Source organism: Poecilia formosa, unplaced genomic scaffold, assembly GCF_000485575.1.
Source record: "Poecilia formosa unplaced genomic scaffold, Poecilia_formosa-5.1.2 Scaffold82, whole genome shotgun sequence".
Taxonomy (NCBI): Eukaryota; Metazoa; Chordata; class Actinopteri; order Cyprinodontiformes; family Poeciliidae; genus Poecilia; species Poecilia formosa.
In genome coordinates, this window is record NW_006800021.1 from 447235 (window position 1) to 461916 (window position 14682).

The 14682-nt window shown below is 39.0% G+C and overlaps 1 protein-coding gene across 1 annotated transcript in view; it reads right to left on the bottom strand.

Moving 5' to 3' along the window:
* Positions 1-14682, bottom strand: part of arvcfb (ARVCF delta catenin family member b) — a 258356-nt gene that overhangs the window by 205726 nt on the left and 37948 nt on the right. Inside the window, exon 2 of the mRNA XM_016673815.1 lies at positions 6082-6170. The gene's annotated coding sequence lies outside the window, so the exon portion shown is untranslated. The remainder of the gene's footprint in view (positions 1-6081; positions 6171-14682) is intronic.

A 14682-nucleotide genomic window follows, 5' to 3' on the forward strand; every position in this document is an offset into this window, starting at 1 on the left:
GATCCCTGGATTAGTCACGCTCGCCGACTCTCTGCCGATGCCGCTCTCCGCTGCAGCACCGCGGCGCATCCAAACGCATACTCTAAACGCAACACAGCAAAGGGCATGATTGAACTGCACATGGGGAGCTCTGTGCCAGCGAGCTAATTATGTTTGTGACAAACGCAGCGATCAGCGTGTGTGAAGCACGTGAGAAATGGTTGACAGAAATTCATCTAAACAGAAATCGGAATTTATGTTTAAATAAAATTAAGCAGAATTTTTTTATTTCTGTTTCAATTAAAATTTAAACATGTCCAGCCACGTTGCTGCACAGGTTTAAATTACAGCTACACAGTTATGCGTTTTATTTGCACATGGGAGATTTTACCACACATAGCTGCTTTGTTTTGATGTTTTGTGTTACATTGGGGTCATTGTGCTGCTGCAGTATGAAAACTGTCGGTGTAAATATAAGCTTTCCACCAACCTCAGTCAGTCATGTCTGGACTCTGCAAACATAAGCTTTTACTCCCACCGCGCCTCCAGCTCCACACTTCATGGAATCTTCTAAGGAGCCTGAAAAGCCACATTTTCCCCTGTAAGGTGCTTTCCTAGGATGAAATGCTGGAAGAGGTACATTACATGAAAGGTTGGACTCATTAATGAATTCAATGTGGATGTGAAGACTTTGTCATTGCAACATGTAATTTCCTAAAATGATCGCACGTTCGCCTGAGGACTGGAGCCGAAAGCCCATTTCGTTCTCCGTCTTATCCAATTCACATTGACAGAGTGAGTGGAAGAAAAAAAAACCTCCCCCTCTCTCAGTTTACATTAACTTAATAAAGTTCAGTAAAATGTGTTCAATGCATGCAATTATAAACGGTACCTTCAGGCTTTTTCTGCCACTAAATAAGTAAAAGAAATGAATGATAAACAGTATTTGTTTACTTTCTGAAGAAAACCAACGGCTGTAATAATCACTGGGCCCTCAGGCAGAATGACTTGCATTTCATTTGGGCTTAAAATTCTCTTCATGAAGTAATCATTTTTCAAACACCATATTGTTTGAAAAAAAAAGAGAAAGGTTTTTATACATCTTAAGTGACCGACTCTGGTTTCTCTAAAAACCGTTGGGATCATAGCAGCGTGTCTGTATATATGGAAAACTCCTGCCAAGAATCTCTCCCTCCGTACATTCAAAACTTATGAGAAAGTTGTCCCAACATTTTTTCAAACACAATCATTTAGATTTAGAAGAGTCACATGGCAGAGCTGATCTGCCACTAAATAAGTAGGGAAATAAGTCTTTTTCCTCACATTTTAGTGTTTTAAATCAAATAAATTTTGATAACAGACAAAAAAAACAACAATTGCTCCCAAAAGCTAATAGCTAGTTGGGCTATTCTTAGCGCCAATAATTGCGATCAAAATGAACTTTTTATGTCACTTTAGAGGAATTTTGGCCCAACTCTTCTTTGTCAAAACAATTCATACATTTCACGTTTTCTTAAAATTTCATTGGATCAGAGTATCAGAGTATGGCACGTTAATTTTTCAAACTACGTCTTGTTTTCAGACAGGGTCTGTTGATGCTGCACGTCTGCATGTGGCAGGTAAAACTGAATTAAAACTTAAGGTACATAACATGATTTAACAAGCTAGGCTATCATATTTTCACATAGTCACGTCGGTTCGGGCAGTGCTTTCCTGTTGATCTAAATATCAAACAATCGTTTAAAATCTGCATTTTGGATTTTTTTTTTATTCCCGTTATGATCTGAAACATTTAATTGTGACCAAAAAAAAAATAATAATAATAAAAAAAGCTAAAAAGAGAATAGATCTCGAAGGGAACAACAGTCTGAAGAAATCAGATTGAATGGGACGGATTAGGCTTCATATTAGACACCGATGTGGCACCTTTTTATTTTTCACACTTAATTTCATTATAAATGCCTTTATTCGCGTGGTTGAACAGCAGAGACCGCCTGCTGTGTACCTCCGGCCATTACTAATCAGTTTTCACAGGGATGACTTCGGTGTTGCTGCAGGGCAGGTGATGCCATCAACGGCTCTCTGCAGGTTTTCTGAACCAGCATGAGGAGGTTCTTTGGACTTCACAAACGCAACGTGCTCCAATTCACAGCAACATGTTTGCATTATTTCCCACTGAAAATGCTTGTTATTCTTCCTTTGCTCACAATGTAACTTCATTTCCTCCACGCATGTTACATATTTCCCCCTCACAATTTCTGTCTTTTCCACTTCGTAATACCACTTTCTAACGTCATCATCTTAGCCTGACGTTAAAAATTGTTTTAGCGCTCTTGAGCATTTAAGTTCGGCACAGAAACATTATTCTCCCACTGAGCAAGGTGGCCTCTTCGTTTCCCATTTTCAGTTACATGAAACCCGAGCGAGTTGAAATCCCCCGGCTCAGACCTTGAGGTCAAATTAGTTCTCACACTGTACGCTCACACGGTGACCGTCAACCATAATAGGCCCCTTGCCAGTAGATTAATAGGCATTCTCTTACTATTAAAAGGGTCTTTCCTAAGAGAGGCTTCAGAGAATTAATTAAACCGATGACATTTTGGAGAGCTAAAGAGTTAAGAACAAGCCGACCTTGATATTAGAGGGAAGGCTTGCGGACGGATAACTGTTCTCCCACTTCGTGGGCGCACTTAACCTCCCACTGCACCGCATTTTACTCTGTGTCACAATTTGAAGCTTATGGCCCTAAAACAGGAATTCTGAGCAGGCAAAAATGCGGTCTCCTATTAAGTGTTACACAGAAAGGTCAAAGTCAGCATATGCAAGAAAAAAACTTTTAAATCTTATTACGATCAAACATCAGAAGTTAAACCATTTTGTATGTTTATGAGTAGATACACCTTACACAGGAGAGCATCCAACATGCTAAAGGTCACAGAGAGAGGAGGAAGTAGATCAAAATAAGCAGAGAGGAAATTATAGATTTATCCATTATTGTACTCATTAATTTCACATCTTAATTTTTTTTTTAAATATTGAGCAGCTCTACTGGAGACGCTCCATAAATCTTCTAGTTATTGATCTTTTTTTTTTGTACAGTGAAAGCACCACACCCAAGCATTTCCGTGCTGCACTGACCACAACAACATTAGTGTGTTCTAAAGAGTTGAAGTCAGCTCTTTTAATGACAAGTGAGCTGATTAAAAAAAAATATAGGTGTAAAAAGGAGCTAACAATTTCTACAACCAGCCCAGGAGTTGTTTCGTCGAACTAGTCAAATGACAGATCGACCCCAAACCGACAACAGGAAGTCTGAATCTTAATTCTTTCCATCCTCTGTCTATCATGAAACAAGTTGGACGCATCGTCTGCCTTTTAGAAAACTCAAAGTTAAATTGAAGGTCTATTTTCACCAGTTAAAAAAAAAAAAAACACACACACAAAACTCATGTTTACAGCTGTAATGCTAATCCAGCTAATCGCTAAGATTGAGATGGTGAAGAGAGAAACTTTTAAAACAGTAAAACCTTATTTCAAAGCAACTTCTTTCTCATACACACAGTGGGTCATCTCCCCCGCTTCTAGTAAGTAATGGCCACTTGTGGAATCTTTGTGCAGTTAAGCGCTGCCAAGTGCGTCACACTGCAGTCAGCGGTGCAACTTCGCCTGCTTGGATGCGGGTGTTGAGCAGCTGTGTTGCAATCCACTCAAATTCTGCTGGAAAACAATGTTTGTGGGTAATTATTATTTTTACTTTCCTTCATCTAAAACCTAGAGACCATGAATCAAAAACTAAGGAGGATTGCTGAGGACATTTTGATTAAGGAAAAAAAAAGACTAAGGATACAATGGGATTATGCCTATATTCAACGATAAATTCATAAATGCATGTGTTTCTAGTATTTTGCTGATAGATAAGTTGTTTTGTAGCATAGCCTGGCAGGTCAAATCAGGGCCAAACCTGCCTGAAACACTTGGCCATCAGTTGGCAACTTGCTCCAGTCTAAAGCAACCACAAAAATAAGGATTTTGTAGCTTTCAGGAGACAAAACATGAAGCTTGGGGTGCCAAAACAAACAAAAATGTTGTGCAGATGAGAGGTGCATTCTGTCGAGAAAAGGAAGAAATGAACCAACCATTAATTCAGTACCAATGACCAACCAGTTAAAAGTAGCTTCATATCCGATGCTAGTGCTGCTTCACATCAATCCGTCTGTGCCAATTTTTTATTTTTGCAAGTCTTTAAATCTTGTCAGGTTTTAAAATGTGTGTCTGATCTGAGGCTAGGATGTAAATCCTGATTTGAGGTGACGGGATGCAGAGCCGCTGATCTACTGCTCCTCCGAGAAAATCCAACACAGAGGCTTCAGTTCTGTTTAACACAAAGCACCAAGCTAAAACCGACACGGTTTGGAGTTCGGTCGAGTCTTCTCTTGGTGCCAAATCTTGGGAATGATTTGTTTTAACTGTCAGGAATGAGATTAACCCTGGCAGAAAATGAAGAACAAACCACTGTTAGTCGGAGTTCAGTAAATCAGTGGCTAAAGAGAGACATTGAGTCAAGGGATAGAAAAGGTTGTCCATTCTTCTTTTCTTCCCCCCTTACTTTTTATTTGACGTCTATAAATAGGTGCAACTTCAGTGAATGACTCCCTGGCAACCAGCATGAGAGTCTGAACTGTTTGTCAGGTAGGAGAGACTCTTTATCCCACTTCCCTAAAACAAGAACATCCGTAATTTGGAAAACAGTGAAAGGAAGGGGAACCAAAAGAACAGCTTTAGAAACGCAGCGCTCACATAAAGACAAGACGTGTGGACAGGATGTAACAGAGACCGTCTAATGCACAGCAATCTGTTGTTTTAGTCTCACTTACTGTCAGAAGACAGATTACCTGCTGTAATCAATTGAGTTTTCACTCCTGAAAACTGACACATAAATGACAAACCACATTTATTAGCAGCCCCGATAAATAAAAGAAGAATTCTAGGCTTTCTGTATATCTTAACCAGAGAGGCCAATGGTTATGGAGGATGCTGTAAATCGCAGCAAAAAATGCCCCAAAGTCACCCCCAAAAATATCAAATTTTACATTAGAATGCAAGAATTTTTTGTTAAAAGTAGCCTGGTAAAAAAAAAAAAAACACCCCCTTGTTCTACCCTTTGTTTTATACAAAGGTCTGAACAGCTACTTCTGTTCTCTGATTGGCCCTGTTGAAACTATCAGAGGGAATCCAAGTCAACGGGAGAAATCCCAGATCGAGCTGTGAAAAGAGATTAGAAAAGAGTGGAATGCATGGGAAGGCATGGAAGCACGACAGCATAAAAACAAAAGTACATGAATGAAGTATTATATTTTATGATCTGTGACCAAAAAACCAACATCAACTCTTGTGTTTTTTTAAATTTAGTTTTTTAAACAAGCTTTTAAATGAACAGTTTATATGATTGGCCTTTCTTCTCTTTGGTGGTAGTTTTTTTTTTTTTTTTTTTTTAAACATCAGTAGTTATTTTTCTATAAATGTATCTACATTTCAAAAATGACTCCTTAAGCTTTGGAGCATGTTACAAATCTGCTTAACTAACCAAATAGGTTTTTTGAAATATAGGAAATTTAATTCGGGTTTCTAAGAATTTCCAATTACACAACTTTTTGGTTTGCTCTGTCAGTGGTTTGCTGAAATGCTAACCAGGCTCACTACTTCTCACCTTAGACTAATAAAGAATGGATAAATGATGAATGAGGACTATTTTCAGTTCACAACTTTACATAAGTAGGAAGTAGTGATGATATTACAAACTATTTAAAGGAAGAAAAAGTGACTTTTTTACAGTTCAGAGTAACAAAACTGTCAATCTTAGTAATTTTTCTTGATGAAATCATTGAATGACAAGTAACTAATGAAACAAAATCCCAACATTTCCTATCTGAAGCTAAAAGTCTCCCACCCGACCCAGAGTCACAGCCATAAGAACCCAGTTTCATACAGCCAGAACCCAAGCAGGTCATCAGTCATTCAGTCCTGTGAATGTTTTCATTTTTCAGCGTCATTTTACCTCCCTAAACCAATGACTTGAGACGTTTAACAAAAGGATGATCTTACCTTTGGTTGATGAGAACGACCCATGCAAATCTCAGAGCCGGTTGACATCCGTCCGAAGCAGGGTCACGACCTTTTTTGAGCTGCTGGTCCTGCAAAAACAAAAGCATCTTTAAAAACATTGATTTTCTTATTTGTTGTAACAAGCAAAAGGAATAAATGTTAAAACTACAACAGATGTCCTAATGAATAAAGTATGTGCTTTATGCATGCAATGGGAAATTAATATTTTATTTGGTAAAAAGCTATTAAAGGTTTTCAGTTTCCATCTATATTCAAACATCAGCGGTAGGACGAGAGAAGACGTCTCAGTTTTCTAATTTCTGACAGACTGAGGATAAACGAGAAATCAATTGGAGGAGGAGTGCCGATGATGAAGGCTGTCGATGGATTTAATAACAGAAAAAAAAGAGAGAAAAAAAACAGGAAAAAGAAAACATCCGAACAGAAATCTAAACCTAAAGAAACCAGGGAGCTTTGATATTTTTAGGTCTAATTGTGACATGAAAACCAGTTGAGTGCAATCAACAGATTGAATGGCAGTCGAGCGGGGAGAAGACAATGGAGCTGGGGAGACAACAGGAGCGCAGGATAATTACAAATACAAGCAAAGACTAATTAAACAAAGCTAAATATCAACAAATACAGAAATTATTCAAATTACTGGACCTAAAAAGAAAAAACAAAGTATTCAGACAAAAAATAATCCCAAAGGCCGTTGGATCGTGACATGGAGGAAATGTTTCAAAGTGTCTTTTACTTTAACTGTGCAGACTGAATCTGCCAAACATCCGGCCCTGCAGCGCAGACGGGTTGCATTACTCATGGCATCAACACATCGACTCCCACTGTGGTCAGGACGACGCGCCAGCATGTCAGAGGTTGAGTGCATCGACCGCATCCTATCAGATTTATAATTTACAATCAACACCGACTGTCTCGGTGTGCCGCTGCACTGAGCAAGATGGCCGCTGCTGCACCTTTGGCTTGCACACACGGAGTAAAAGGGGAAAAAAAATAAACGAGACGGTGACAGACTGACAGACTGACAGAGACGAAGCATGCCCTGCAGATAAGCAGGTGATGGAGCTCTGCCTCTCCCCCTTATCGCTCCGCACTCTGAGCTCCTCAAGCGCCCCGACCATCTCTGCTATTGTTCCACCTGATTGTTGCACTCTAGAATATTAACTAAATGTAAACTGAATACGTTTGTACACTTTGAAAAAAAAAAACCTAATTGATCACTCTAGGGTATTTATATAAATCTCCGATCCTTATAGGTAATGTCACCACTTTTAGATCATTTCTACATTAGCAGCTTTTCATATTTTCCCCACTTGCCACACTGGTGCGTTTACAACTCCTACAGTAACTGTGCGTTCACATCAAATGCGTCACACGCATCAAAAACGTGTCTGTTTACATCCAAAGACTGTGTGGAGGTGTGTCGAGGGTGTGTCAGAACCGCTCTGGGTGTCGTTTTCTGTTGCCGGCCTATTTATCGGACGTGCTAAACGCTCAAAACGCTCAATGCTTCGAAACGCGAAGGCCCTCAAACCCGACGCACGAAACGCGTTTGGTGCATTCACACCAATAAGTCCAACAAGTCGTCCAAGTTTTTGTCCAGCTCTTTCACCAGAATATTACATCAAATATTAATTTTGGTGTCCTTTTTTATTATTTTTGCCAAGTTTGAACGAAGCAGTAACACTCGAATGTACTTTGGGATCCCGTTCAACTTTCTCTTCCTCAGTCAGCATCAGGTTCCCTCGGTATAACCCAGCTCTCATCTGGACTGCTACATCTCCATGCCTACCTTTAGTCACGCAAAAACAAGCCTACTTTCAAATGTCCCAAGAGGCGCATTATTAAGAAATCAATGCAGCTCAGGAATCACATCCGGCAGCCTCTGCCAGCAGCAGACCGATTAATATTTCACAGGTTTTAGAGCTCGGGTTGCATGTGATAAAACAGATAGAAGGAGATGGAGCTCAGAAAGCGATCACGTTACACAGTAAGCCTGTAGTGTTTAAATCTGGGTGTGTTTTTTTTGTTTTGTTTTGTTTTTTTTGCCTCTTTTGTTGTCTGAGGAACAGTTTGGGAAGCTCACATTTCACTGCGTTCTTTAGAAGAAAAAAAAGCGTTACAAACATCTCCTGTTTCTAATTCTGTGGTTGTAATGGGAATCCTACAACGCACAAAAGCTGCGAGTCAGGAGTAGAAAATGTGATGATGGCATCACTGGGTGCAGGTCATCTATCGGCTGCCCTCTCACACACAGGAAACACGCGTACAGGCCTGGAAGCAGAAAGAGAAGCAGACTACTAGGTGCTGAGAGTGGATTTTAAAGGGGAGGACGATCAATTAAAAAGCAATTTGCTCTTCCACCCTCTCTCCCCATAGAGCCTCCTCCACGTTCCCGACACGCAGCCTCTACTCGGGGCCTCATTCACAGTCTGATGAGCAACTCAAACGCAACCAAGCAGAAAAATCCGATCAGCCCCCGCTGGTCACGGGGAAAAAATCTACACCGTATTATAACAGAATCCAGGTTGGTGGAGTGAAACGCTGCAGCAGATCCTGAAACCTGTACATGTAAAACACAGAGAGCATGTGAACACTCATCAGTCTTCAAGTTTTCAAGCCCCTACAGGTAAGACAACATGGTGGGTTCGCTGCTGCAACACTAATGGACCGTGTGTTAGAATGTGGGAAACTTAAGGATGGAGCATTAGATCTATGTTAAATATTAAACATTTCTTTTGACAGACAAGGTTTTTGTCACTCTTCGAAATCAAAATCACTCTTCAAATTCATCATTTTTAGCACATTTTACTCTGCCTTATTTTTTTTATTTTTTTATTTTTTTTAATAAACCAAATATGCCATAAAATCTGCTTTACAGCCAGATTATGGAAGAACATCACAAGCTGGATTTTAGATTATAAAATAAAACTGAACAGAAATGGGAATGCATTATGGTCTGGATCAAATGTATTAGGGTCAATTACTTTTTCACACAGGATCTTGCACAGTAGGTTTGGATTTTTTATTTTTTTTAAAATCCATTAATGATAAATACTTATTTAAAAACTGTATTTTGTTGACTGGGTAATATTTAAATATGTTTGATGTTCAGAAACACTGAAGTGTGACACATATACATAAAAAAAATAGAAAATGAGGATGGGGAAACACTACTTGACGTCACTGTAGAATATATTTTCATAATCGAATCATTAATTTAGCCATTAAAAGCAACAAAATTGTTGAAAAATATACTACATACCTGAAATGTGAACATTTGCGGTGTAATAATGGCTACTTAAAATCCCTGCTGCCCCCTTTATTTACTTCATGTCAGATCAATACCATGAACCCCCACTGAGCGAATAAAGCTAAAAGTCAGCTGACCAGGTTTGAATGAAAATCAAATCTATTTCAAATTAAGCTTCTTTTTTTTTCCTACATCTCGTCGCAGAAATGCTCAAAGTGCTACATGTGATTCTTTCCGGCGTTAGCGGCTCCTGGTTAATGTACAGCTCAGCTGCAGACGTTTGTATGGGAGATTACTAGATGTTGATGGATGACTTAATGTGGAAGGCATTCAGAAAGCAACCTGGTTTCTTTATCAATGGCAGAGCTGCTCAGAAACACCAGAGAGGGAGAAAACAGGAGGGACTCTGTCCAGACCGGGTCACGAGGTCTAATGACTTAAAGCTCCGCTCATTGTCTAAGCTAAATATACCCAACAGTCCTGACGTAAACCGTTACTAACTAGCTTTTACTAACTTGAAAATAAAATCTACAATCTCTTCACCTTTTGCTTTCTAGCACACAGCTAACAGCTTTGGGTTAGTTGGTGTGAAGATACAAGGCTTCATCTGAAGAAAATTAACTAAAGAATACGACACTGCCGACCCCAATGTTGCATTATGGGTATTGTGTTCTTCACCTTTTGGGACGGATGCCCAGCCATCTGTCCGTTTAGGAGATTCTAGCCAGGCTTGGACGTTCTCTTTGGAAGAAAATCTGATTTATATATAACTTAACGTACAATATTGTATTTCCACAAACACACACACACATACGTGTACAACGAGTCGCCTACAAATCAATAGGCAACTGTTGCCCTGAGGTGCATCGACATGCAACAGGAGGCGGCTGTAATCCAACCTACAATCTTATGATTGCAAGGCAGCCACGTTACAAACTGAATCCCAATATTTTTTTCTGGAGTTTCTGGATTTGATTTGGTTTTGACAGCATACAGTCAAGCGTGAGTGTGAAGAGCTGTGGTTCCTACACGGAAAGACGAAAATGAGCAAAGAGAGAGAAAATTGTGTTAAAAACATTCTCTACTTGCTCAACTGGATTGTGAAGCGGTTATCAAAGGCCTGCATCTCCAGTGGAAATCAAGGCGCTATCTGATGTATTCAGTGAATAACTTACTGACGTTTATCAGAGGTGCAAAAGTTCAGGGCGGAACAAGCAGAATTAAAACATCTCGAACCATCCTGAACTTTAGCTACTTCGGTAGTATTTTAGTAGATTTTTCTCTTTGCTTAATGGGGGCAAAAAAAAACAAAAAGAAAAACTCTTTTCACATCCAGGCTTCAGACTTAGGTGTGAATAAAATTACCCCACACTGCCCACGTCCTTGTTACCTTTCATGTAGCAAAAGGATTCTCTGTGCTCTGCAGATCCAATCGTCACATTATGAAAGCTTTTATACAGATGTGTTATCGTTTAACCTCTTGACCTACTGTCTCCAGAGTAATTTTCAGACACAAATTGTTCATTTACATTTTGTGCTCATATTAATGTCCATCATGAAGGGGAAAAAAATAATACTAGTTTCTTTTATTTCCTTGTTTTTAGGAGTCCGACTCTGAATGTGAAAGTGCAACTCAAAGCACAGCCAGAGTCCAGCCTCTCGTCTCACTTCCAGTATATAGGAGATAAAAACGTTTCAGCTGGATGTGGCGTCAAAAGTCTCCTACTAAGGATTATGGATTTCCTGTCTCTCATGTACAACATAGGAACACACAGTCTGAAGTTGCAGGTTTGTTCTCAAGCAATGTGTCGAGCAACTGCTGCAAAATGTGTTGAACAGACAAAAGGTGGTAAAGGAAGCACTGTTATATTAACTGGAAAACAAAAATAATCTGTTGCACCAAGGAATCCGTTTCCTGCCATAACCTCTAGTTTGTGGCACTCATGCTGCTAATAATAATGCATTCACAAAAAAGTACGCATGGGAAACCATGTCTAACTGATGCATAAGGCGGTACCACGCAGCGAAGATCAGCTCCTCAATATTTTTGCTAATTTAGTACCGCTTGTGTTATTTATGTTTAAGTAAAAAAATCAGTTCCCTGGAAGACTTCTTTTGATTTCCGTTTCATGTCGGATCAAGCAGCGTTTAATGTCTGGAAAAGACACCATGAGTAAGTACAAGATTACGATTTTCTTCATTAAGGAAAAATAGCTCCTTAACCTTAAAAATAGCTCCTAACTGATATGGTTGAACACATTTTTTCCATAAAATTATACATGCAGCATCCTGGTCTGAGAGACTGACCTCAGCAGATCATGTCAATAAAACCTGTCTGAAAAAAAATCACTACGTCCTGATCACTGACATCAAACTGAAAAAGGTTGCGAGGTTTTTTAGGCTTTGGGACGCCAACGAATCCCAATAACAACCCTTATTCACAAATGTGAATAAGACCTAGTCAAAGTCCACACTTAAAAATGTATACAAGTTTATAACTTTGCCCAGTCCATCAAAATCATTCCAAGAGCGACTCAACGACTCAGTCAGGAGGTCACAGAAGAACCAGAACAACATCTAACGGACAACTGACCTGTCGGTGTTCACGACCCAACAGGAAGGTAAGGAACGTTTATTCAAATCATCCACGAAGCAATCCAAAGAGCTTTGCAGAACAGAAAGAAAATAAAATATTTTACACTTTTACTTACAAGTGAACTTAATGCAACAAACACTAGAAAGCACTCCAGCAAGGAGCATGCACTAACATGTCAAATTTAAAAAGGAAAATTCAAAATGAAATCAGATTCTTATCTGCAATGTCACGCTTCAATACGAAAGAGGCAGGGCAAAAAATAAATAAATACATTTTTAAAAGGCTTTCATGGGAGAGTTCCAAGATGAAAACAATAAAAACAAACACTGATCAAAAAGTTCAGGAAAATATTCTGTGGACTGATGAGGCAAAATGGGAACTTTGTGGAAGGTGTGGGTCCCTTTTCAAAATATAACACCTATAGTTAAACATGGTGGTGGTAGCGTGATGATCTGGACCCGCTTTGCTGCTTCTGGACAATAAGTGCAGCTCTCTAGATAACGCTTAAGGAGAATGTCTGGCCATCAGTTTGTGATCTTAAGCTCAAGCACACTTCGTTATAAAGCAGGGAAATTATCCAAAGTACACCAGCAAGTCCACCTCCGACTGGCTTTAACAAGAAGTAACGAGATGACGGTTTCACAGTGCCCTAGTCAAAGTCCACACTTAAATCGGCACCATTCTTTCATAGTGATGTAACAGACTTGTTGCCATCTGTAAACAAAATAAGCGAAAACAACAACAAACATATCATTAAGGAGCATATACATACTTTTCCGTCTGCTTGTTTTTACAGAAGCGCACATACAGGCCTTTCTGGTATCGGTGCAACGCTGCACCCGTTTATATATCTGAGTCTGGAGAGAGGAAGACACCCATGCAGCAGCAGCAGCATATTTGTATTCAGCTCAGAGGTTTCTAAAGCTGAAGCCGGAAGTTTGGGCCAAACTATTATATAAAGGTAAAACGAAACACATCGTACCAAATCATATCAGCTCTGTACTGCAGCAGGTGTGAAAACAGCCACCAGCTGCTCCTGTTCATAAAGTGAAATAGTAATACCTTCTTTTTTTATCATTATTTTTAGTTCTTATTGTTTTTGTGGCAGAGCACAGGGAGTGAGCTGCAGAGGCCAAAAAAAAAGGTGTGTGAGAGAATAGAAGAACAAAAAAAACCAAAAACCATCTCAGTGGCTATAAAGGTTTGGTCTGTCAGCAGCCTGTGTAGCATTTCCTTTGTGTCAACCAATCAGTGGAGCTGTGAAAAGTAGCTGACAGACCTGTTCCTGTCACACTTTTCCCAAAAATTGGCGGGTCTACCATGAATAATGAGGCTCATCATCCAGCACACACAAACACACACCTAAAAAGTCTTGAAATAATGTGTTTTTTACTTGAGGACAAACTTGCTCTGAAAAATTGGAAGGAAAAACCTCAGTACTGTTCAGAATATCTGGTGACATACTAACCAGAACCTGTAAGAGCCACTAAAATAAACTTAATCGAGCCACTTTATTTTATTTATTTGAAAGGTCTACTTTAAATTAATCAAAATGTTCAGAATTTGGCAAGTAGTAATCCATAACCCCCTGATGGCACAATGATCAATTCCTCTTGGTATTCAAAATAGGAAAGACAAAAACATGAAGATCTTTGAGAGAGCAACACAAAAAAGTGACTCGTTTGCCAAAACCCACATTTATCTAGTCACCACACACACTGAGCAGGGATGCAGAAGTAAAAAAAAAAAAAGAAATCATGTAGCAAATGATTTACCAAGTCTACACAACAATAAGCACATGATCAAAATTCACAGTTGAGGCATATCAAGAAGATAGCCTTTTCCATCCTACCATAACAAATGTAACATGAGTGCTACTAAGCTCCACTGGGGCTGTAAATGGAACCACATGCTGCCAGATGAGAGAAACAAACTACCCACATGCCAGTTTATAGATATCATCCACATGTAAAAAAAAAATAAATAAATAAAGTTGATCGAACTACGATGAGTTTGGCCCAGAAACAAAGATATCTCTAAAAGCACGCAAGAGTGATGCTGTGGGCTGGTTGCTATTCCAAATTGATCTCTGGAATCCCTTTAAAATGCCAGGAGATTTTAAATTAAACACCTGTTGACATCTGCCTATAAACTTATAAATTGGTGATCTTTGGGTGTTTCTGAATGATGACACAGGATTACAAAAAGTATTGTTTGGAAGTTTGTTTTTTCCAACTGAATTAGGACTATTTTTGCACAAATCCATTTTTCTAATTTAGAGAAATCTGATATTCTGACTTCTAAATTGATGACATTTTAGTGACATCATCAGTTCATTTCTGTTAATATTTCTCAACCATAAAAGGTTTTAGGATAAAAAATATATATATTGTTTTCTAACAGATCGTATTAATGAAATGTTACAAACTTGGATTTGTAACATTGAATGATAAACACTGATCAGGGTCAGTACGTGTGAATTGAACATCACGTCTTCCTCTCTTTCCTGTCTTGATGGAGTCTCTCCTCCTGCTCATCACTCATTGATTCTCAGGAAACTGATCCAGATGTGAGAACAAGTCATGCATTTGATGCTCATGTTGCTCCATAGTTATCCTTTCAGCAAAATAATTTTGTACAAAGTAAATTGACAGCGAGGATACCAACAATTGTTCAACTTCTGGTTTTTGTTAAAAACAATTACATCCAAGCGTTGGATTTCTTTCCCCTC